Consider the following 24,634-nt stretch of genomic DNA (forward strand, 5'->3'; position numbering starts at 1 on the left):
TTTATTTTCATTTTTCTTCCTAATATGTTTTTCTTTTTCTTTTTTTATTTCTTTCTTATTCTTTCTATCTGTCTTTTTCTCTTTCTATATTTTGTCTTTCTTTTGTTTTTTTCTCACTTTCTTATTTTTCTTTCTTTCTTTCTTTCTTTCTTTTTGTTTCTTTCTTCTTTATTTCTTAGTTTCTTTCATGTTTATATCTTTCCTTCTTTTTTCTTTCTTTGTTGTTTTTTCTTTCTAGTCTCTTTCTATCTTTCCTTCTTGTTTCTTTCTTTCTAGTTTCTTTCTATCTTGTTTCTTTTTTTGTTTCTTTCTTATTCTTTCTATCTATCTTTCTTTCTTCTTTCAATCCTTCTACTCTCTTTTTATCTTTCATTCTTGTTTCTATCTTTCTTTCTTGATTCTGTCTTTTTCCATCTTTCATTTTTTCTTTTTTCTTTTTTTCATTCTTTTTTTCTTTCGTTTTGTCTTCTTTCTTTATTTCTTCCTCTCTTCTTCTCTTTCTTGTTTATTTTCATCTTTCTTTCTATCTTGTTTCTTGCTTTTTTGTTTTTTTGTTTTTTTCCCATTCTTTTTTTCTATCTTTCTTTATTTCTCTCTATTTTTTCTCTTTCTTTTTTTTTCTTATTTTTCTTTTTTCTTTAATCCTTATTTCTTTCTTTAATTCTTTAACCTTTGTTATTTCCTTCTTCTTCTTCTTCTTCTTCTTCTTCTTCTTTCTTTCTTTCTTTCTTTCTTTCTCTCTTCTTCTTTCTTACTTGTTTATTTTCATTTTTCTTCCTAATATGTTTTTCTTTTTCTTTTTTTTATTTCTTTCTTATTCTTTCTATCTGTCTTTCTCTCTTTCTATATTTTATCTTTCTTTTGTTTTTTTCTCAGTTTCTTATTTTTCTTTCTTTCTTTCTTTCTTTTTGTTTCTTTCTTCTTTCTTTCTTAGTTTCTTTCATGTTTATATCTTTCCTTCTTTTTTCTTTCTTTGTTGTTTTTTCTTTCTAGTCTCTTTCTATCTTTCCTTCTTGTTTCTTTCTTTCTAGTTTCTTTCTGTCTTGTTTCTTTTTTTGTTTCTTTCTTAGTCTTTCTATCTATCTTTCTTTGTTCTTTCAATCCTTCTACTCTCTTTTTTCTTTCATTCTTGTTTCTATCTTTCTTTCTTGATTTTGTCTTTTTCCATCTTTCTTTTTTTTCTTTTTTCTTTCTTTCATTCTTTTTTTCTTTCGTTTTGTCTTCTTTCTTTCTTTCTTCCTCTCTTCTTCTCTTTCTTGTTTATTTTCATCTTTCTTTCTATCTTGTTTCTTGCTTTTTTTTCTTTTTTTTCTCATTCTTTTTTTCTATCTTTCTTTATTTCTCTCTATCTTTTATCTTTCTTTTTTTATTTCTTATTTTTCTTTTTTCTTTAATCCTTATTTCTTTCTTTAATTTTTTAACCTTTGTTATTTCCTTCTTCTTCCTCTTCTTCTTCTACTACTACTACAGCAACTACTAGAACTACTACTACAACTACTACTACTACTACTACTACTACTACTACTACTACTACTACTACTACTACTACTACTACTACTACTACTACTACTACTTTCTTGATTCTTTCTTTATTTCAAATAGGTTTTTTATTAACTTCTCCTAGGATTCCTTGATTATCAATGGCTTTGATTGGCATAATTTTCTCCAAAAATGGAGTGCCTAATGTGAATTGTTGAGTCATATCCTTAACCACCAGAAAATCTGTAGTTATGCAATGATCATTAGTGCAGATAGAGGCATTGTTTAATTTATATTTTATTTTCATTTTCTTGCCATTTGCAATGGCCAAAGATTGGGTGGTTTTTTCAAAATATTGGGTTGGAATTAACCCTTCTTGGATGCAGTTTAGATCTACTCTACTATAGATCAGAGCTATCAAACGGGTATGGCAAAGTTTTGGTCGATTACCAAATTAATTTTGGTAAGCCACTTTTGATGAGTGATTTTTGTAATTTGATTGAGAAAACTATCATCTATCTTTTCTCTGTTTTTTCAATTTGTTTTTCAAGATTTTTATATAAAGATTTTAATTCTTTTAATTGAAGCTTGATATCTTTAATTTCTCCATGTAAAACATTTAGAGAGATGGGTTGTTTTGAAGAAGTAGATTCTTCATAACGATTCACACCTTGAATATTCATTGAATTTTTTTCAAGATATTATTTTATTAAATATCTTTTCTTCGAAGGATCTTCCTCTTGATCAATGTTCTCTAGCAATATGTGCAGATTAGATATTAGAACATTAATGTGATGCATTTTTGCCACAGATTGGAGGTGAGAACAACTACAACTGTGGTATTTTTCTGATTGACTAGAGGAATCATTAGAAAAATCATCCCATGAATTAGAATTTAAAAGAATTTTAGCTAACTGAAGTCTTAGTCCTTCATCAATTTCAAGTTGGTTATTTTTCTACTTCGTTTTGCATCTATTGGAATAGTGGCCTAATTTACCACATTTATAACGGACAATTTTCTTTTTGTCTGGAAAATTCCTTCTAGGAGGTGGATTCATTTTAATGAGGAATCATCCTTACAAGATACTTTTTCTTCCACCTCTGGTAGGCATGACGTTTGGCCTACATCAGAGTATTTGGATAACGATGGTAAAGTGACTCGGTATGGAGCCTTTTCCTTGAAATTGATTACCACGTCACCATCTGTGGATTGAATAACTTGATCAATATCCAAATTTATCAGGAGTCTTGGAGGAACAACCTGAGGAATTGTCCAATTAGCTGGGAAATGAATTTCCTCCCAATTGATCATGCGAGGACTGGCAACATTTGCACTCATTAGATCGATTTCGATCAATATTGTCTTACCTTGATTTGGTAAGTGAAGTACCTTAGGGGCTAAGGTATTCATTATTTTGAAATGAATCCTAGCAATTACTGCTATGGTTTCAGTTCCTGGAATAAAATTGTATCCCTGTGTTAGAATCCTCAATTAGAGGGCTTCTAATAGATTCCTATCTATTAAAGATAGGGTGAGGTTTGGATGGACATTAAAATAAATTGGTCCCCTGCTGAGACTAGTTTCCACAATACCCATCAAATAGGGTTTCCAATTCAAACAACTTCTATCATGGAGGATGGCTTGCAAGCAGGTATTCGTCCCTAATAATGTTAGGGTTTTAAATGCAATTTGTATGCATCCAATATGCATATATTTCTTTTCGGTAGCTGCAAGATACTTATTTAAATCTGTTAACTATATTAATTTAAGAGTTGAATCTTGGTTTTCAAGATTAATTGTTTGTTCCATGGTTTTAATTCCATGGTACAAGAAAAGGGTGAAAGTCTCTTTTTTGTAGATTGAAGTGGGTTTGATGGACGGGATTGTCCAATCTTTCAATTGTTGTTGAACTTTATATTCAAGCAAAGATGCAATTTTAATTGATCCAGTATGCCTGCTACGGGATGCCATTTTTAACAATTTAATAATTAAAACAAAATTAAACTAAAACTAAACTAAAAGTAAGAGTTGTAAAAGAACAACAGAAAGGGGAATATCCTAGTATGAAGTAAAAATATTATAAACTTATTATATGGTAATCATGAACAAAGTAAACTATTTTCATAATATCATAATCAATTTACTGTTCATCATCTTCTTGTGCAGATACACGTCTGTCAACTATTTAAGAGTATAACGGCCCTTCACGCCTTCTCCTACAACATGGCCTGACTCAATACAACTTGGGTGACGTCCCATATCTTATACAAGAACGAAGATGAATAATAAAATTCATATAAAATTAAGAAGTAAGTATTACTCTCCCGATAATTAAAATATAAGAAATTTATAATATTGTACTTCACACCCGGATATTCACTATTTAGCCTTCCATGGCTCTGAAACAAAATACAGCGGGAGAAGGAGAAGGAGATTAATAGAAGGCAATAATAAAAAAGAAAGGGAAGAAAATAATTTCAAACTATATTCACAATATCATAAAAGTACTTACAATAAACTGCAAACAAGCTAAGCAAACAACAAGGCAACCTTGAGTACAATTGAGAACTCTGATGTTCAAGTGAAGTGTTAAAAAAATAAGCTAACTCCTTATATAGAAGGAGAGCAATATAGTGGATTCTATTCAATTTTGAAATCCACCACTGAGAAAGAGATAAACCTCAATGATTGAGGTGGTTGAGACAAGACACCTCCATTATTGAGGTTAGGCTGAGAGTTGCCTCTATTATTGAGGTTTGAAAGAGACCTTTGATGTGCTTGGGCCCAGAGAATCTTTCTTTTCTTCAATGCATTAATCCGAATACAAGTAAGGCGACTACTTTCTCCGGTCCAATGATGTGACTTGATGGAAAATGGCTGACCAAAGACACTATAGGTGCCTGGATTGATGTGACAAATAGGCCAACTGTGGGTCGGAGGATAAGATATCCACTGTTGATTTTGGATGGACTCTACCGACGAATCTTGATGTGGTTCTGACATATCTTCAGTTATCCTATAAAGAAAAAAGTTTATTTCTTTTCTGACTTTGATTCAAGGAGATGAATCATAGTCTCCATATAATTCACCATCGTGGGTTCGTCATGAATAGGCTGGCTATCCGGTAGTGAACCAATATGATCTTCATCATCATCTTCAATACTGTCATCAGTAGTAGATGGTTCTGATACTAACATATTGTCTTCTGCAGGTCGGGAGGAAGACGGTGTGCTCTCATTGCACAAATCAAGAATAGAACCCTTTATTGATTCTAAGAGTTTCTTCATTAACTCTACTTCCAAAATATTTGGGTATTTAACTCTTTATTGAGTCTTAAAAGTATTGAATAAATTCTTGGGGGTCATAATGGACCTCCTACACTTTTTGTAATCCAAGGGCGTTCTCATTTGTGAGAATAGCAGACTTAATTTCTGCAATTTTGTGATCAATATTGGGGAAATTCTTCCACCATCGAACATGGAAAGTTTGAAGTAAAATTGGGAGGCCTTCTTCATTAAAGCCTGATGTGCAGTCCCATATCCATATCCATGGTATAGAAAATAACATGAAGAAGATAAATAGTTCTACATCATTGGGTATTCTACCCAGAGCTTTTAGCCCAAGACTAGTTTTAGTCCATAAATTAAATTGAACCTTCATCAGCTCAGGTAAGATAGCCATGGGCGGCCAAACTTTGATCCACCAGTTGAACACCCAATTAGGTAAAGGTAATGACCTTTTGTAGACATCCTTACTCCACTGAAAGAACCAGGAATGTCGATGTGAGCGATTCAGGTAATAAAAAGTATTAGACCATGCATCAATATAATCCCAATAATTGAATTCCTTATCATTAGGAAGGGCTATGGATTTAGTCAGATCAAATTTTCCCCATATCGAAGGATGCATAAAATTTTGAATCGTACATTTACTGTACACTCGTGAGCTATCCCATTTAGCCACAATGGACAGTGTATGATGCATTGCTATGGAATTCAGATGAACCAATATGGATTCAAATGAATACCACTATTTTCTGACACAGATGGAACAATAGGCTTCTCCAAGCCATTTCTGTAACATCTCCCAAGAATCCAGGGTACCATCCAACTCCTCTTTATTGAGGATCAAAATTATTTCCTGATCAGGAAGAGTAATATACTCTGGTTCAGATTCGAGTGTCTCTTTATAAGATACAGGGGCTTTGCCCTTATTGTTGGAGGAATTTCCTCTTCCTTGATTCTTTCGGCCTTGGCCTCAGGATGTAGAACCACTTCCTCTTATTGAGAGTGGGTTACCCCTACCGGAGTTAACCATGATTTGAACCCTAAAGAAATTCATGGGTTAGAAAATCACGTAAGGAGTTTAATTCTCCTTTGATATGTTCAATATCAAAATCAAATGCGCTTAATTCCGCCTACCATCTGGCAAAGATTTGTTTGGAAATAAGATTCTTTACATCCTTTTTAAGAATTGATTTAGCAGTAGAGCAATCAACTCTTAAAAGAAATTTCTGATTTAATAAATCATCTTAAACTTATGAATGCACTTAATTATTGCAAGAATTTCTTGTTTCACAGTTGAATAATTAATCTGTGCATCATGCCAATTACCAGAGGTAAATCTAAAAAGTTCTTCTTAACCAGTTGGATTAACTTGTTTTAATATGCCACCATAACCGATATGGGAGGCATTAGTCTCTACAACCTTCTGATACGAAGGATTAGTCAGGTTTAAACAGGGAAGTTGTCAAACCTTCCTTTTAATGACTTGGACTGCTTGAGTATGTTTAGGAGTCCATGGCTCAGGATGTTTTCTCAGTCTTTTGTGGAATATTGCTGAGTCTTGAGCAAGATTTAGATAGTAATCAGCAATATAATTGAGACTTCATAGAAATCTCTGAAGTTGAGTTTTTTCCAATAATTCATCTGGAAATTTGGAAGCAAACTCAATACTTTGATCAATGGGAACTATTTTTCCCTTGTAAATATTATGACCTAATAATTTAACAGTGGTCTGAAACAATTTCATTTTAGGTGCAGATAGAATCTTTGCCAGATGGCAGGCGGAATTAAGCGCCTTTGATTTTGATATTGAATATATTAAAGGAGAATTAAACTCCTTACCTGATTTTCTAACCCATGAATTTCTTTAGGGTTCAAATCATGGTTAACCCCAGTAGGGGTAACCAACTCCCAATAAGAGGAAGTCGTTCTACATCCAGAGGTCGAGGCTGAATGAATCAAGGAAAAGGAAATTCCTCCAACAATAAGGGCAAAACCCTTGTGTTTTATAAAGAGACACTTGAATTTGAACCAGAGTATTAATTTCCAGATTAGGAAATAATTTTGATCCTCAATAAAGAGGAGTTGGATGGTACCCTGGATTCTTGGGAGATGTTACAGAAATGGCTTGGAGAAGCCTACTGTCCCATCCGTGAAGGAAAACAGTGGTATTTGTAGAATTTAGGATCTCATGAAAAGAACTTTAGATCAACAAGAAAGAAGAAGAAGAAGAAGAGAGAAGGAGAAGAAAAGAAGAAGAACGTGGAAGGAGAGAGTTTGGATTAAGGAAGAAGAGGGTTGCGTCAAAAATAAAAATGTGGGCTGAACGAATTTGTGGAAAGAGAGAAGAGTGATTCAATGCCCTACCTCTTAGACAATGCCTTTATTTATAGTTTTAAAATGCCCTTAGGGCTACAACTTGATAAAACAAAAGACATAAAAGGAACACATATTTACACTTCTATGCCATCTTTATGAAAAGTACCATATTTTACACATATGCCACTCCTTTGACATGTGGGCTTCTTGTCTTGAGCTCGTGGGCTTGAGACCATCTTCCAACACTCCCCCTCAAGCTGGAGGAGAAAAGAAATCATAAATACCCAGCTTGCCACATATAAACGATAGGATTTTAGATGTAACGAGTTTAGTGAGAATATTAGCTACTTGCTCTTGAGATGACACATGTTTGAGAGAGATTATCCCTGCTTGAAACTTCTCCTGTATAAAATGACAATCCAGCTCAATATGTTTAGTTCTTTCATGAAAAATTGGATTTGAAGTGATATGAATGGCTGTTTGATTATCACAATGTAGATTCATGGACCCCTTTTTATAAAAACCTAGTTCGGTAAGAAGGGTCCTGATCCATAAAAGTTCACTAACGGTATAGGCCATAGCTCTGTATTCTACTTCGGCGCTAGATCTTGCAACCACATTTTGCTTCTTACTTTTCCATGTAACCAAGTTTCCCCCAACCAGAGTACAATATCCTGATGTAGATTTTCTATCATCAGGAGATCCAGCCCAATCTGCATCTGAGAAGCCTTCTATGTTGAAGTGCCCATGTTTTTTATACAACATTCCTCTTCCTGAAGCTCCTTTTAGATAATGTAATATTCTCTCTAAAGCCTTCCAGTGGGTAATTTGTGGTTTGTCCATGAATTGACTCACCACACTTACAACATATGATATGTCTGGCCTAGTTACCGTGAGATAAATCAGTTTCCCACGAGTCTTTGATATTTGCCAATATCAATATCTTCTTCATTTGTGGCACATAATTTTACATTCGTATCCATAGGTGTGTCAACTGGTCTACAACCCTTCATTCTTGTTTCTTCAAGGAGATCCAAGACATATTTCCTTTGAGACAATATTATCCAATGTTTGGATTGAAGAACTTCTATACCCAAAAAATATTTAAGCATACAAAGGTCTTTAGTCTTGAATTCCTGAGATATCATCTGCTTCACCTCTTGTATGCTCAAAGCATCATCACCGGTTAAAATAATATCATCCACGTATACGGCCAATAATATTTTCCCTTTGACCGTATCTTTATAATATACGGAATGATCAACTGAGCACCGATGAAAACCAAACCGTCGGAGTGTTTGACTAAATTTATCAAACCAATCCCGAGGGGACTGGTTAAGCCCATATAAAGACTTTTTTAACCGGCATACTGACTCCCCCTCAACCACATAACCAGGTGGTTGAACCATATAAATTTCCTCACTGATATCACCATTTAAAAAAGCATGTTTAACATCCAACTGATAGACGGGCCATGAGGAGTTAGCAGCAATAAATAGATGATGCGTACCGAATTCAATTTTGCAACAGGAGAGAAGGTCTCCTCATAATCTATCCCATAGCACTGCGTATAGCCCTTAGCAACCAGTCGAGCTTTAAGATGAGCAACTGATCCATCCGGATTATGTTTCATCGAAAAAACCCATCGACAACCAACCGGTCTTTTACCTTCGGGAGTGATGTTAAGTACCAAGTTTGGTTTTTGTATAAGGCATGCATTTCTTCATCCATAGCCGCCTTCCATCCTGGATGTCTCAGAGCCTTCTGATATGATTGCTGAATGGAAGTAGAAGAAAGGGACGCAAGAAACTGAAAACACTCGGAAAACAAGCGATGGTGAGACATAAAATTTGAGATAGGATGCGAAGTAGTACAGGAGCGATGTTCTTTTCTTAAAGCAATAGGTCGAGTATCAAATTCAGGCCCATACATAGGAGGAGAAGGACTTACCTCGGGTGGATCCGACAACTCCACAGGTGAAGGTACGACCGGTGCATCAGGGGATGGATCCACTTCAAGATTGAACGGCACAAGCGGACAAGGAGTAGTAGAAGGACAAGTCCATCCTAGAGGAGCATCATGGGAGGAGTAGAAGGGAGTGTCCTCAAAGAAAGTCACATCCCAATAGATAAACATCCTCCAAAGGGTAGGATTGTAACAGACATAACCTTTATGGGTGCGAGAGTATCCCAAAAAATGCACTTCATAGACCGAGGATCAAGTTTATTTTTATGTGGAGATATAACATGAACAAAACACGTACATCCAAACACTTTCAAAGGAAGAGAAAAATGATCTTCACCATTAAATAACACAGAGTAAGGAGTTTTATGATGAAGGACTGATGAAGGTAACCTATTAATGAGAAAACATGTTGTAAGTATAGCATGAGGCCAATAGAGAAAGGGTACCTTCATGGAGTAGAGGAGGCCCCAAGCAACTTCAAGAAGATGACGATTATTCCTTTCAGCAACACCATTTTGTTGAGGAGTATAGGCACATGATGTTTGATGAATAAGCCCATTACTCTCACAAAATGATTTGAAGTCATGAGACATGTATTCCTTAGCATTATCAGATCTAAGGGTTTGAATTTTCTTCCCAAATTGTGTCAAGACCATTGCATGAAAATTTTTAAACAAAAGAAGAATTTCGGAACTCTCTTTAAATAGATATAACCAAGTCACTCGAGTAAAATCATCAACAAAAATGAAGAAATATTTAACTTGGGAAATATTTGAGACACATAAAGGGCCCCATACATCAGAATGTATTAGCTCAAATGGAGCAGTACTTGTAGTTGTAAGACGAGGAGAATATGTACTCCTGACATGTTTACTTAATTGACAAACCTCACAACTGAAATTAGAAAGTCCCTTTAAAGATGGAACCAAAGAATGAAGAGAAGGTGTATACGGATGACCAAGTCGGTTGTGCCAAAGTTGGGCTTCAGATGTAGTGGACGATAATGCAGCTAATGGTGGAAGAGTGAAGTAGTACAAACCCCCCTTTTCATGGCCGCCACCAATCACCCACTTCGTAGTGAGATCCTAAAAGACACAAGAAGATGGTGAGAAGGTGATAGAGCAATTTAATTATTTGGTCAATTGGCTAACCGAGAGCAAATTTAAAGGAAATTGAGGAACAAACAAAACATCTAGAAGGGGAATAGATGAAGTAAGAGAGGAGGAACCTTTGCCAAGGACCTTGGTTTTGGTACCATCAGCAATAGTAACGAATTTATGAGGATAATAAGGAGAAAAGGACTACAACAAGTGTTTGTTACCTGATAGATGTTCGGAGGCCACAGAGTCGATGATCCAAGAAGAAGAGGAAGAAGAGGAAGAAAGCATACCAGAGGCAATAGTAGTGACAGTAGTAGATGATGAGGGAATAGAGGATTCCATGAAGGACTTCATTTTCTGAAATGCAGCATAGTCCTCAACCGTAAGAGTCACATTTTCGGATGATAATTCAGCCTTATCTTCATTTTTCTCAACGTTAACCGAGACTGGGTTAGCTGTGGCCCAATCAGGCTTGCCATGAAGTTTCCAGCATGATGCCACAAGGTGGTTCTGACGGCCACAATAAGTGCAAAGTTGAGGCTCAGTACGGAAAGAATTCTGACCCGTTCTACCACCTCTATTTTCAGCCCCTCTCATAGTTCAACCCCTTCTCATATTTCTGCCCCGTCTTTGGGATGAGAAAGATGTTCCCCGATTGCCAGAGAACATCGCTGATGGAGCATCAATAGGAGAAGGAGGAGATGGATCCGGTATCCGAAGTAATGTAGCACTAATATCATCGAATGATGGAAGAGCAGAAGAACTTAGAAGCTGAGTTTTGGCCACCTCAAGGTATGGTTTAATATTCGATAAGCAAATGGCTACTGCCAAAGCTTCTCTTTGTCATTCTTGAAAGACAATATCAGTGGAATACGACTGAGCTAGTTTCCATTCTTGAAGAAGACCTCGAAACCGTGCTAAAAAATCATGTATATTATCTCCATGTTTCGTATGCAGCATGTTTTGTAATGCATCATATATTTTTTGTAATGAAGCAGTGCTTGAGTAAAGCTTGGCACAAGTGTCCCATATGTTCTTGGCGGTTTCCAAGTTGACCACATTGTTGGCCACCTGCTCTTCCATGCTATTAATGAGCCAACTTATCACCATGTTATCATCCTTAACCCACTAATGGTAGGACGCATCTTCTTCATCAATCGGAGGAGGAAAGTTAACAACGTGGCTCAAGAGGACACAAGTAATAAGAACCCTCCGAACCGATTGTGACCAGCTCATGTAATTGGAGAGACCTCTAAGTGGAATTGTTGTAATACGGAGTATATCACTCTTATTACTATTGTATCCAATCTCCATGATGAGGCAAGTAAAATATGGAGGTCAAGGGAAAAGGTCTTCTTCAAAGAACAATTACTCAATGTAATTTGAAGAACACGTAGACCAAATCAATCACCAACAAAAGAGAACAAGAGCCAATTTCTTTCACAAGGGCAAGCACAAAATTATCAAAAAATTTGCGCCTTTAGAAAGTGATAATAACATCCAGCCATCACTAAACTTCTCTTGTATTCATAAGAACAAAGAGAAGAAAGTAGATGCAACTGATTAGGCCTTAATCCAAACTCCAACACAAACGAGCAATAGACAAAAATTTAGAGAAGATTTAACGACAAACCAAAACACTTGGAAGAGATTTATCTTCAACTCATGGGAGACTTCAACGTAAAAAAAAATTCAATTGTTGAAGTTAAAAAAACGGAACTACAAAGGGTAAATGACTGCTAGAATTTCATCAAACATATAATGGGCACCCAACAACATAACACAAACCCATGAGCAACCTTAAGTAGGAGAAGATACAACAACATGTGTTGGAATTCTACCTCAAATGAGATGGATCCAAATTAAAAAAAGGTAAATGAATTTCACCCATCAATCTTAATAAGATGCAAACAGCAAATGATCTTGAACACTCTTGTAATTGATTTACAAGGAGTCAAGATTATAACATCAATTTAGTCACAAAAATAAATCTTTACAACATGTAAAGATTTATCTTGACTTGATGTGACTCAAAATTCAAGAAGTAAAGACAAACAGTAAAAAAGAGTATGTAAATAAGAAAAGGAAACAAAAAAAACGTAAATAAGAAGAGTATGAACTTATCTCTTCATGGCTGAACTCTTTTTACAACTTCTTGAACAGATTTCATAATAACTTCATGAAGAGATCCTAAACTCCTTGCTTTGATACCATGTAGAATTTAGGATCTCATGAAAAGAACTTTAGGTCAACAAGAAAGAAGAAGAAGAAGAAGAGAGAAGGAGAAGAAAAGAAGAAGAACGTGGAAGGAGAGAGTTTGGATTAAGGAAGAAGAGGGTTGCGTCAAAAAGAAAAATGCGGGCTGGACGAATTTGTGGAAAGTAGGAGAGTGCTTCAATGCCCTACCTCTTAGCCAATGCCTTTATTTATAGTTTTACAAAGCCCTTAGGGCTACAACTTGATAAAACAAAAGACATAAAAGGAACACATATTTACACTTCTATGCCATCTTTATGAAAAGTACCATATTTTACACATATGCCACTCTTTTGACGTGTGGGCTTCTAGTCTTGAGCTCATGGGCTTGAGCCCATCTTCCAATAGTATTCATTTGAATCCATATTGCTTCATCCACGACCAACTCAGTGTAGGGCATTAATTAGACTCCACAACTTAACATTTCTTTCTTTTTTTTTGTCTTTCTTTCTTATTTTTCTTTCTTTCTTATTTGTGTCTTTCTTTCTTATTTTTCTTTATTTCTTTCTTTTGTCTTTATTTCTTCCATAATTTTTCCTTTCTCGTTTCTTGCTTTATATCTTTTTTTTTCTTTCTTTCTTCATCTTTCTTTCTTTCTTGTTTCTTTTTTTTTCTTTCTTTCATTTTTCTATCTTTATTTCCCTCTTACTTGTTTCTTCCTTAATTCTTTGTTTCTTCTTTCTTTCTTTTTGCCTTCTTTCTTTCTTCCTTTCTTGTTTTATTTTTTTCTTTCATTCTTACTTTTTCTTTCTGACTTGTTTTATTTCTTTCTTTTATTCTTTCTTTCTAAATTATTTATTTATTTATTTCTTCTTTCTATGTTTCTCTTTTTTATCTTCTATCTTTCTTTCTCGTTTGTGTCTTTCTTTCTTTCATAATTCTTCCTTATTTGTTTCTTTCTTTATATGTTTCTTATTTTTTTCTTTCTTTCTTTTTTTGTTTCTTTATTGCTTTTTTCTTTCTTGATTCTTTTTTTCTTCTTTCATTTTTTTTATTTCTTTCTTTCTGACACATTAATTATTTATCGAGTAAATTTTAGATTTCCTTTTTACAAAGTTCTAATTTTTTTTTTTATTTTGACTATGTCGTGCCTAAGTCAAAAAATTTCTTTCTTCAAATGCTTCAATGTAGGGTAAAGTAACAATATGTTTTTTTCATTCTTTCTTCTTCTTTCTTTTTTTCTCAATTTTATCAAAGACACTGTATTTGGTATCAGAGCCATGGAAGGAGAAGGAAGATTAACAAAAGGCAATAATAAACAAGAAAGGGAAGAGAATAATTTCAAACTATATTCACATTATCATCAAAGGACTTACAATAAACTGCAAACAAACTAAGCAAACAATAAGGCAACCTTGAGTACAATTGAGAACTCAGATGTTTCAAGTGATGCCTTAACAAAATAAGCTAACTCCTTACATAGAAGGAAAGCAATATATTGGATTCTATACAATTTTGAAATCCACCACTAAGAAATAGATAAACCTCTATGATTGAGGCGGCTGAGACGACACACCTCCATTATTGAGGTTAGGCTGAGAGTTGCCTCCATTATTTAAGTTTGAAAGAGACCTCTGATGGGCTTGGGCCCAGAGAATCATTCTTTTCTTCAATGCATTAATCTGGACACAAGTAAGGCAGGTACTTTCTACAGTCCATTGATGTGACTTAATGAAAAATGGCTGACCAAAGACATAGTATTTGGTATCAAAGCCATGGAAGGAGAAATTAAAATAGGGTGAGGTTTCTTTAAAGATAGGGTGAGGTTTGGATGGACATTAAAATAAATTGGTCCCCTACTGAGACTAGTTTCCACAATACCCATCAAAGACGGTTTCCAATCCAAACATCTTCCATCACGGAGGATGGTCTGCAAGCAGGTATTCATCCCTAATAATGTTAGGGGTTTAAATGAAATTTGTATGCATCCAATATGTATATATTTCTTTTCGGTATCTACAAGATACTTATTTAAATATGTTAACTCTAATAATTTAAGAGTTGAATCTTGGTTTTCAAGATTAATTGTTTGTTCCATAGTTTTAATTCTCATGGTACTAGAAAGGGTGAAAGTCCCTTTTTTTGTAGATTGAAGTGGGTTTGATGGACGGGATTGTCCAATCATTCAATTGTTGTTGAACTTTATATTCAACCAAAGATGCATTTTTAATTGATCCAGTATGCCTGCTTCAGGATGCCATTTTTAACAAATTAAAAATTAAAACAAAATTAGACTAAAACTAAACTAAAACTAAGAGTTGTAAAAGAACAATAGAAAGGGGAATGTCCTAGTATGAACAAAAAATATTATAAACTTATTATATGGTAATCATGAAAAAAGTAAACTATTTTCATAATATATCATAATCAGTTTACTGTTCATCATCTTCTTTTGCAGATACACGTCTATGAACGATTTCAGAGTATAGCGGCCTTTCACACCTTCTTCGGCAACACGACCTAACTCAATGTGACTTTGGTGATGTTTCATATCATAAACAAGAACGAAGATGAATAATAAAATTCTTTTAACATTAAGAAGTAAGTTTTACTTTCCTGATGATTAAAATATAAAAAATTTATAATATCCTACTTCACACCCGGATATTCACTATTTAGCCTTCCATTGCTCTGATACCAAATAGTATGAAGTAAAAATATTATAAATTTTTTATATTTTAATCATCAGGAGAGTAAAACTTGCTTCTTAATGTTATAAGAATTTTATTTTTCTTATGATTCCTCTAGTTCCATTGTTGTTTAGTTCGACTTTGTGAAATGACTTGAGAGGTGTTGGGTGATTTTTTTAAAATACTGGGTTGGAATTAACCCTTCTTGGATGCAATTTAGGTCTGCTCCACTATCAATCAGAGCTATCAAATGGGGTATGACAAAGTTCTAGTCGATTACCAAATTAATTTTGGAATGCCAATTTTGATGAGTGACTTTGGTAATTTGATTGAGAAAGCTATCATCATATCTTTTCTCTAGTTTTTCAAAAATTTTCATGCTTTTTATATAAATATTTTAATTCTTTTAATTCAAGCTTGATATCTTTAATTTCTCTATGTAACACATTTAGAGAGATGGGTTGTTTTGAAGAAGTAGATTCTTCATAAAGATTCACAATTTCTTTCAAAGAATATGGTTTTACACCTTGACTATTCGTTGAAGTTTTTTCAAGATATTCTTTTATTAAATATCTTTCTTTAGAGGATCTTCCTCTTGGTCAATGTTCTCTAGCAATATGTGCTGATCAGATGTTAAAAAATTAATCTGATGCATTTTTGCATTATAAACCACTCAATGATTGTTTGAAATGGATTAGGTATCCAATTCCAAACAAAAAAGATTTATTAGACAGATTGTTTTTTGCTACAATATTTTCTAAATTTGATTTGAAATCTGGATATTGGCAAATTCAAATAAATGAAAAGGATAAATATAGAACTGCATTCACTGTCCCTTTTGGTCATTTTGAATGGAATGTTATGCCTTTTGGTTTGAAGAATTTTCCATCTAAATATCAGAATATCTTGAATGATATTTTTTCTCCTTATTCTGAATTTACTATTGTTTATATTGATGATATCTTAGTTTATTTAGACTCTATTGATGCTCATTTTAAGAATTTTAAATGTGTTCAAAACAGTCATTCGAAAACATGGGTTGGTGATATCTACACCTAAAATGAAGTTGTTTCATACCTCTAATAGATTTTTAGGTCATAATATTCATAAGGGAAAAATAGCTCCCATAGATCGAAGTATTGAGATTCTTTCTTTCTTTTAATGTCCATCCAAACCTCACCCCATAGTTCCCATAGCCTCTAGTTCCATTTTAGTTTCTTTCTTTATTTCTAGTTTCTTTCTTTATTTCTTCCTTTCTTTCTATTTTTCTTTTTTTATCTTTTGTCTTTGTTTCTTATTTTTGTTAACAAGAAAAAAAGACACAAGAAAGATCAAATAAAAAGACGAACATAGAAAGAAATAAGAAATAAGAAAAGAAGAAGAAAAAAAGAATCACGATAGAAACAAACAAATAAACAAATCATAAAGAAAGAGTAAGAAAAAAAGAAAAAACGAAATAGAAAGGAAGACAAAAATAAAAAGGACAAATATAAAGAAAGAAGAATGAAAGAAAGAAAGAAAAAAGAAAAAGAAATGAAAGAAGAAAAAAAATTATCAAGAAAGAAAAAAAAAGAATCAAGAAATAAAGAAAAAGAAAGATTAAAGAAAAAGAAAGAAAAATAAGAAAGAAAGAAATAAATGAAAGACAAAAGATAGAAAGAAAGAAAGATAGGAAGGCCCACAAGATGAGCCCAAGCCCATAAGAAGTCACGTCAAAGAAGAGTTTTAGTTTGATTTATGTTTGTCTTTTATCTATATTGAGCTATTTAATTATATTAGGACTTATCTTTAAGTGTTAGAGTTTGGGTGTAATTGGGACAAGGGTAGTTTTATTGTAATTGGACTCTATTACCTTCCTCTATTATAAATAGAGGTTCGTGTACTCTGATCACAATAAGTTATTGATGTAAATGAAGTATTTCACTTTTTCATAAATTCAACATGGTATTAGAGCAGGTTTTGTGAGTTGACTTGAGGTAATGTGATCCTTTTCTCTAAACCCTAAACCCTAAGTCTAGGTTCGTAGTTATTATTTTTGTCTCAGTGCCCATAGTTTTATTTGCATTTTTTTACCTCTATACGGAGTTTTTCATATTTCAAATTATATATTGACGAAAATATATTTGAGTCTACTTTCGAACGAAAAATGATATGTTCTAATCGGAGTTATATATAGAGAGATGTCGATATTTGAATGAGCAAATGTCAGATTGTAAAAATGTTCGAACAACAGCAACAATTTTTAGGTATTTCGAGGTATCGGTAAGTCTATTCTTTTACCTATTCAACCAATTTTTTTATCTGAGTTATCTACAAAGAGAAATCAATATTTGAAGTAGCAAAGGTCAAATTGAAAAAGAAGTTACTTCCAAGGTATTTTATGCTATCAAGAAAGAGACCTTATATGGAGGATTATATATCAAAAGAAAGATATGTAAGTATAGTTTCTTACCTATTCAACCAATTCTAGGTATGACTTTTTTAATTGTTCTTGGAAGAGTTGATGGTCATTCTGGAAAAAAAGGAGAAACAATACTTAGTTCGGCCAGATGGCAGAGACCGAAATCTATCAGATTATTTATCTTCTAATAATTATATTTTAAGAAGAGAAGTTATACTTGGATGAAAGGTATTTAAGTCTACTTTCATAATGATGAAATTTCATGTTAATATGATCTATATTTAAATAAATATTCGCATTGGAAGAATCAAGGTCATGTTGGTATTCTATTACATTGAAAATCTGTATTTAAGCTAATTGTTTTGTGTCACTTTTTGAGTTGATATATCAGGAAAATATCTCACTTCTCCCTGGTTTGAGGGCTTATTTATACATCTCTGTTATTTGGGCCTATTGCTACATCTATGATATTTGGTTCAAGCTGAGATCACTGCCATTAACTCCTAGCTTGAGGGGGAGAAGTACAAGAAGTACAAGAAAGAGGTATTTTATTTCATATGTTGTGAATAAGTTTATGTGACCAAAATATTCAAGAAAGGGGGAACACAAAAGATGAAGCTTGGGCATCTTAGAAGAAAATTTTATATCGGATTATTTAATGGGTTCTTTTACAAAGTTTATTATTTGGTTCATGTTATATGTGTTGGAAGATGGTCGTGTTATATACAACTGCTACTATTATGTCTCTTTGGGGACATTATTATTGAAGAAGAGGTGGCCTCATATCATCATTTATTTTACCCCATAAAAAATATCACGGTTGGGAAACCATGATGGAGGATAACCTATAAAAAAATATCACGGTTGGGAAACCATAATGGGCCCTATCATAAAAAAAAAATCACGGTTGGGAAACTTTGACGAAGGATACCTTGTAAAAAAATATCATGGTTGGGAAACCATGATAGGCCTTGTCCAAAAAAAATATCACAGTTGGGAAATCATGACGGAGGAAGTTATTATTACATCTATGTTATCCCCCCCCCCCCCCCCCCCCCCTTTGTAATAGCTTTTATGATTCCTACCACTTGAGAGTCATTGTCCTGTGGAGGGAGACAATGGTGGACACTACAAAGCAATGCCGATAGAAGATGGAGTGTGCCCTACATCCAACATTTGGATTGGAGTATGGTGCAATGGTTTACCGAATAGGAATAATTTTTACTCTCACTTATATTATGCCAGCAGGGCCTAATGGAAGGACGCAACAGCGTGAGGGGGAGTATTGGAAGATGAAGGCATATTGGAAGATATGACATTTTATACAAAAATATTTTATACATCATTTACAGCAAACTGGGAGTACATGTTGTTCTCTGACCCCCAGCTTGAGGGGGAGTGTTGGAAGATAAGCTCAAGCCCACACGACCAAGGAAGACCCACATATCTAAGATTATTATAAGATGGGTCACACGACCAAGGAAGACCCACAAGATGGGCTCAAGCCCATAAAAAGTAGGACAAGGTCCACTGGGACCGGCACACAGACTCTGCAATGCTACTCACAAGAAGAAGACGAAGATTATGATTATGACTCAGAAGCCATCCACAACTTGACCACCTTGGATGTCAAATAAGATTCTCCACTAGAAAAGAGACTGGATAGAAAAGACTAAAAGGTAGATAAGATTCTCCACTAGAAAAGAGACTGGATAGAAAAGACTAAAAAAAAAAAAAAGTTGGTCTAATTGGTCTAATTTTTCAATGATTTGTTGTAAATGATGTTTATCTTTACGGTTAATGTTGATTATTTCTAAATAAATTTTTTCTGTGTCTAAAAAGGAATAGTCTAAGTCAATCATTCTTTCAATCCATTCATCAAAATCTTCATTTTATTCCATAATTTCTTCCGGATATTCCTGGGGACTAAGGATGGGCTATATATAGGGTTCAGGTTGGATTGATACTTGAACTAGTTCTATGTGTTGTACAGCTTCTGGGAAAGTCTGTGTTTGTTGTATAGGGAGTTCTGTTAGATTGTCATCTATTTCTTCATAGCATAATAATATATTGTCTAATTTTACAATGGTATTGTCTATTTGGTTTTCTAAAGCTAAAATGGTGGAATTATTATTTTTACAGCTTCCTGGAATCTTACATGGGCAACTACTTTCTGTTGATTCTAATTCTATGGGGCCACCACGCTCCATTGAAAAAGGAACAGTGGGTGAATAGGTGGTCTGGACAGGAATTGTGCTTGAATTTTTGTGAAAGTGTAAATAGTCTCGGGATATGGTAAGAGAACCATAGTTATGAAGGATAAAATTAAGTCCTAGAATAAAGTCTACTTTAAGTTTGAGATCTCTAACCCAAGTCAAAGGTAAAGGATAAGAGCCAGAAAAGGTGGAACAATTGGTAAAAAACTGGATCTTGCCTTCATCGAAATATGTAGTATATGGGTTATAAGAACCATCTACCTGTTGGCTAAACACCTGTTTGGTGGTTTTCTTAAGGAACTGAGGAGGAACGAGGTGTCTATGGATAATACATTTGTTACAACCAGAATCTACTAGAGCATATAAAACTAAGGATTGTTTGTTGGGGAAAATAATCTTAGCTCGAACAAGAATACTAGAAAAAAATTTATCTTGGTTACATACGTAGGAGGTTTCTGGTTCATCTAATCCTACGATGATACCATCATAAGAGTCTTTTTATATTGTGTCTAGTCTATGTTTGAGTAAGGTTATTTCTGCTTCACAATTTTCTATTTTTCTAGCCATAATTTCTAATTTAGTATTATAGAACTTATTATGATGAGGAGATTCTACAGGTTCAATGCCTAAAAGTTTTAAGCATGGACTACAAGCTTCAAGGAAACATTGAGTACATTTGGCCCTTTGTTTCTTACTAGGATACCAAGCACATTTAAAGCAAGGATTGCTATCTAAGCCAGTATTCCAGGACCACGTATGGGTACACTCAGTCACTGTATCCATAAGGTCAAGATTTTCTTCCATATCTAAATCTAAGATGAGATCTTCATCAGAATCTGAAGTTTCTAGAGAAGCATTTGGGATGCTTACAATACTATATATAGATTCTGTATCTGACATATATTCAACTACTTCTATAAGGTCTTGTTGGACATTTTCTACAAGGGTAGACCGTCTAGAATTACTATTCTGCCTTTTGGGACAAGTATTGGCTAAGTGTTCAGTCTGACCGCATATATAACAAGAAAGTTTATTCTTATAGGTTCTCTTGGGGTTAAATCTTCTAACATGTCTATCTTTATTGAGGTAAGGTCTTCTACTTTTAGATCTTCGTATAAAATATCCTTTCTTAAAATATCTTTTATTCCTTCTAGGCATTCGTCTTGAATATTTTAAGCCGTAAGCTTGAGTAGTATATATCTGTTTGCAGAATCCAAAATCATCTCCCTTAAGTTGCCTCTGGATTTGGATGTCTGTACATTTTTCTTGAAGTATTGTCATAATGAATTTGGTTCTTTGTCCTATGGAATATACTGAAGTAGGATTAGATGTTTCTATATTTTGCCATTTATCATATATTTCTTTTCCTAAGGCTCCAGGTAATTTTCTTAATAGTTTCATTCCTAAATCTTTGTTAAAGGCATTTCCTAAGATACAGGTGTAATAAAAGTAGTCTTGTAGGAATTTTTTAACATATTTATAATTATGTAAACTAAGTTGTTCTAGGTAAACTATAGCATCTTTCTGTAGAGTTATAAAACCTAAATTAGGGTGTCATCGCCTGTTACTAACTGATAAACTTTGTTAACAAAATTATAAGGGTTGGATCCTAAGCCCATTAGATGAAGCCCATTAGATGAAGCCCATTAGATGGCCAAATTCTTCTGGATTACTTCTTTTATAGCTTTCCCATAAGGCTTTTACGCTTTCTCCTAGAAATGTTTCTAAATACCTATACATTTCTTCTACATCTTGGGATGAAAAGTTTTGTATCTGATACTACCTGGTTTTTCCAAAGGTCTAGCATAGTTGTCCATTCTTGAGGGTCGTGTGTTGAGAGGTTAAGAGTTTTTCCTTTACCCTTTTCTTGGAAAGTTATTGGTCTTTCTATTTATTTTCTTTTGCCCTTTGGATGTATTTTCCTATCAAAAGTTATATGTTCACTGTAAGGAACTCTAGGCATATTACCTGAGTAGTATACTTCTCTGGGTGGAGCTCTTGGATAAGTAGAATAACTACGTCCAGGAATATTAGTGGAACTTTCTTCATCCATATATTCTTTGATGCTTAATGTTTCTTCTTCTTTAGGTTCTAGAGGCATTTTTCCTATTCTAATGTTCATTTCTCTATCATAGTATAAGTATTCTTCTTCCTTTATCCTCTTATTTTTTATCAGATTTTCTTCCAAGTGAAGAAGTTCTCTTTCTACTAGTTTTAATTCCAATTCTTTAGGATATATTATTTCATCTACGTCTGATTCAATATTAATTAAATCATAGTTCTCACTAGATATGGATTCAGTGTCTTCTGTATTTTTCTGTTCATAACTATTAAATCTAATGTTTATGTTACCTTTTGTATCTGTGTACATAATACTTTCTTCAGGGTAGATTATTTTTTCTTCACAAAATTTAAGATTCCATTCTAGTCCTGCTAGGATGTCTGGTGAATATTTAATAGGCTTAAGTAATTTAATTCCTTTGTTTGCTATCAGATTTATTACATCATCTATTTTAACTTTGAACTTGGTTGTACTGGAACAAGTACATCTTCCTAGGAAACCAATACATAATAAAAGATTATTTCCTACAAAGGATTCATATCCTTTTGTCTGAATACCTATTTTAATGTATTTTTAAAAATCTTGTAACCCAATAAGGAAGTCTGGGGAGCAATAAAATATTCCTCCATTCTGGTTCATGTCTACTTCTGTAATTCCTAACATAGCCTTCATAGGATCGGCCCATCTATCATCATAGATGCTTAGTAAAGTCTTAGTTCCTAGATGTTTTCGTCCTAATCCTTTTACTCCTATTACTATTAATCCTAAATGAATTAAAGTATATAATTTCCTAATTAAGCTTGTTCTGCTATTAGGTTAATATTGACCGAGTCTTGTCCTACACAACTAACCTGGATTTCTCTATAGTGTCTGAATAATCCTGTATTAAAGGTTAAAGGCCCTGTTCTATATAATTTCTATGGATTAAGAAGATTTAATTGGTTATTGTTGAATAGGGTAATATCTTGGTGTATATCTATTATTTCGTCTAATTGTATATCTCTATGGTCTACACTTCTTCTACTAGTGATTATGTCTATTATATTTAGGTTTCTAGAGGAACTTCCTATTTCGGAGGTGTATCCTTCACCTCGCTGTGAAATAGCCATGGTTTTTTTAGTTTGGACTACCTTGGGTTGGTCTATTTTAACAGCTTTCAATTTTTGGGTTATTAAGTCTATTTCTTTATCAATATTATGTTGAGTGCCTTTACTAGTTTTTAGATAATCTAATTTTCAGAGAGTCTGTCTGTTTTTCCTTTTAAAGTTCTTAATTCTTCTTGTAATTTATTTAATATAATTTCTATATCTACTATTTTATTTTGGAGATTATTTCCCAAGCTTATTATACGATCTGTTATACTATTCAGTTGAGAGTTACTTCCGTGTAAACTATGTTCTTCACTATTGAAATGGCACTTAAGAGAACTAGGTCCTATGAGCTTAAGGTCAAATCTTGATGGAATTCTTAAATCTAAATATTCTATTTTCTTAAAAGGTTCCAGGTCTTATGGCTCTGATACTAATTTGGAGGGGGTACTACTTTAATCTAGAGTATTTAAAGGTGAATTATTTGGGGTTCTTCTAGTTATCTATCTTCTAGGTATAAATATTTGCCTAGGAGTCTCTACAAATCTTTTGTATGAATATAAAGATAAGGTAAAGCAAATAAAGCTAAAAATTACTAGATTACAGAAGACTATTGTTAAAGCAATAAAGATAAAAATCATATATCAAAGGTTCTTTCTATAATTCTGACTATAATGTTAAGGAGTAAGAATATATCAGAGGCTAAAAGATTATCTATCTGTTCTGGAAGATATATAAAATATCCAAATAATTCTAATGCTAGTATTGCTAAAAACAATATGTAGCTAAAAGTCCCTATGATAATTCAAAGTTTTTTCTTAGAGCTTTATATAATAATACTAGGTATAAGTAATATATAGGTAATATTTGCAACACAAATCTTAAAATTTTTTTTATTATCTTATTGACTAGCCAATATACATAAAAAGGTACAACGGAGTTGTGACAACCGGGAGCAACACTTGGCTCAACTGAGGCAAAGGCGTTTGTCAGGGCGTAGCCCTTACCCAATAGTTCTAGCCTAATATACCTTTCTGTACTAATAAACTCTTATATCAAACACACTCTTAACACACAATAAAAGCTGTAAGGACTAAACCAACAAGTACAATTCCTAGAGTTACAAACAGCACAAGCACAAAAACTAGTAAAGAAAAATTAACAAGAGAAAACCAAAAACCAGCATGAGAAAACATGTAAGAGATGTAATTCCCAAGGGGTTTTACTTTAGATCAAAGCTTTTTAAATCCTTATGCTTCCCCCTTCAAGTATAGGGAACCCAAGACACAGTGAGGTGTGAAGTGTCCTAGCCTTAACCTTCTGCCACGGGCTCCCACTTGAAGTCCCAAGAAAAAGAAGCCCTGAAACCGCCTTGGGTATAAACTGGCATGACAAGGGACGCATGGACCATGAAGCATCAAAGGACTACCACAATGCTTTTACTCTGTGCTTGGGATTAACCCCTGGTTAGAGGAGGACGGTACGGATTTAAACAAGCAAAGATCTAAAGTTTCCCCTTAGGGAAGGTCCGAAAACTAAAAGAAAATAACGAAAGTGGTGGTATTTGGGTTTGATCAGAGAAAGAAGGAGCGGAGAGAACTCATTGTTGAAGCACAAGGGATACTCTGGAATTCACTCTTTCATTCATCAAAATCTTCATTTTCTTCCATAATTTCTTCCGGATATTCCTGGGGACTAAGGATGGGCTGTATATAGGGTTTAGGTTGGATTGATACTTGAACTAGTCCTGTGTGTTGTACAGCTTCTGGGAAAGTATGTGTTTGTTGTATAGGGAGTTCTGTTAGATTGTCATCTATTACTTCATAGCATAAT

This window comes from Aristolochia californica, unplaced genomic scaffold, assembly GCF_029961685.1.
Source record: "Aristolochia californica isolate CCGP_79_NKW_82.1479 unplaced genomic scaffold, dmAriCali1.0.hap1 SCAF_9, whole genome shotgun sequence".
In the NCBI taxonomy this organism is placed as follows: Eukaryota; Viridiplantae; Streptophyta; class Magnoliopsida; order Piperales; family Aristolochiaceae; genus Aristolochia; species Aristolochia californica.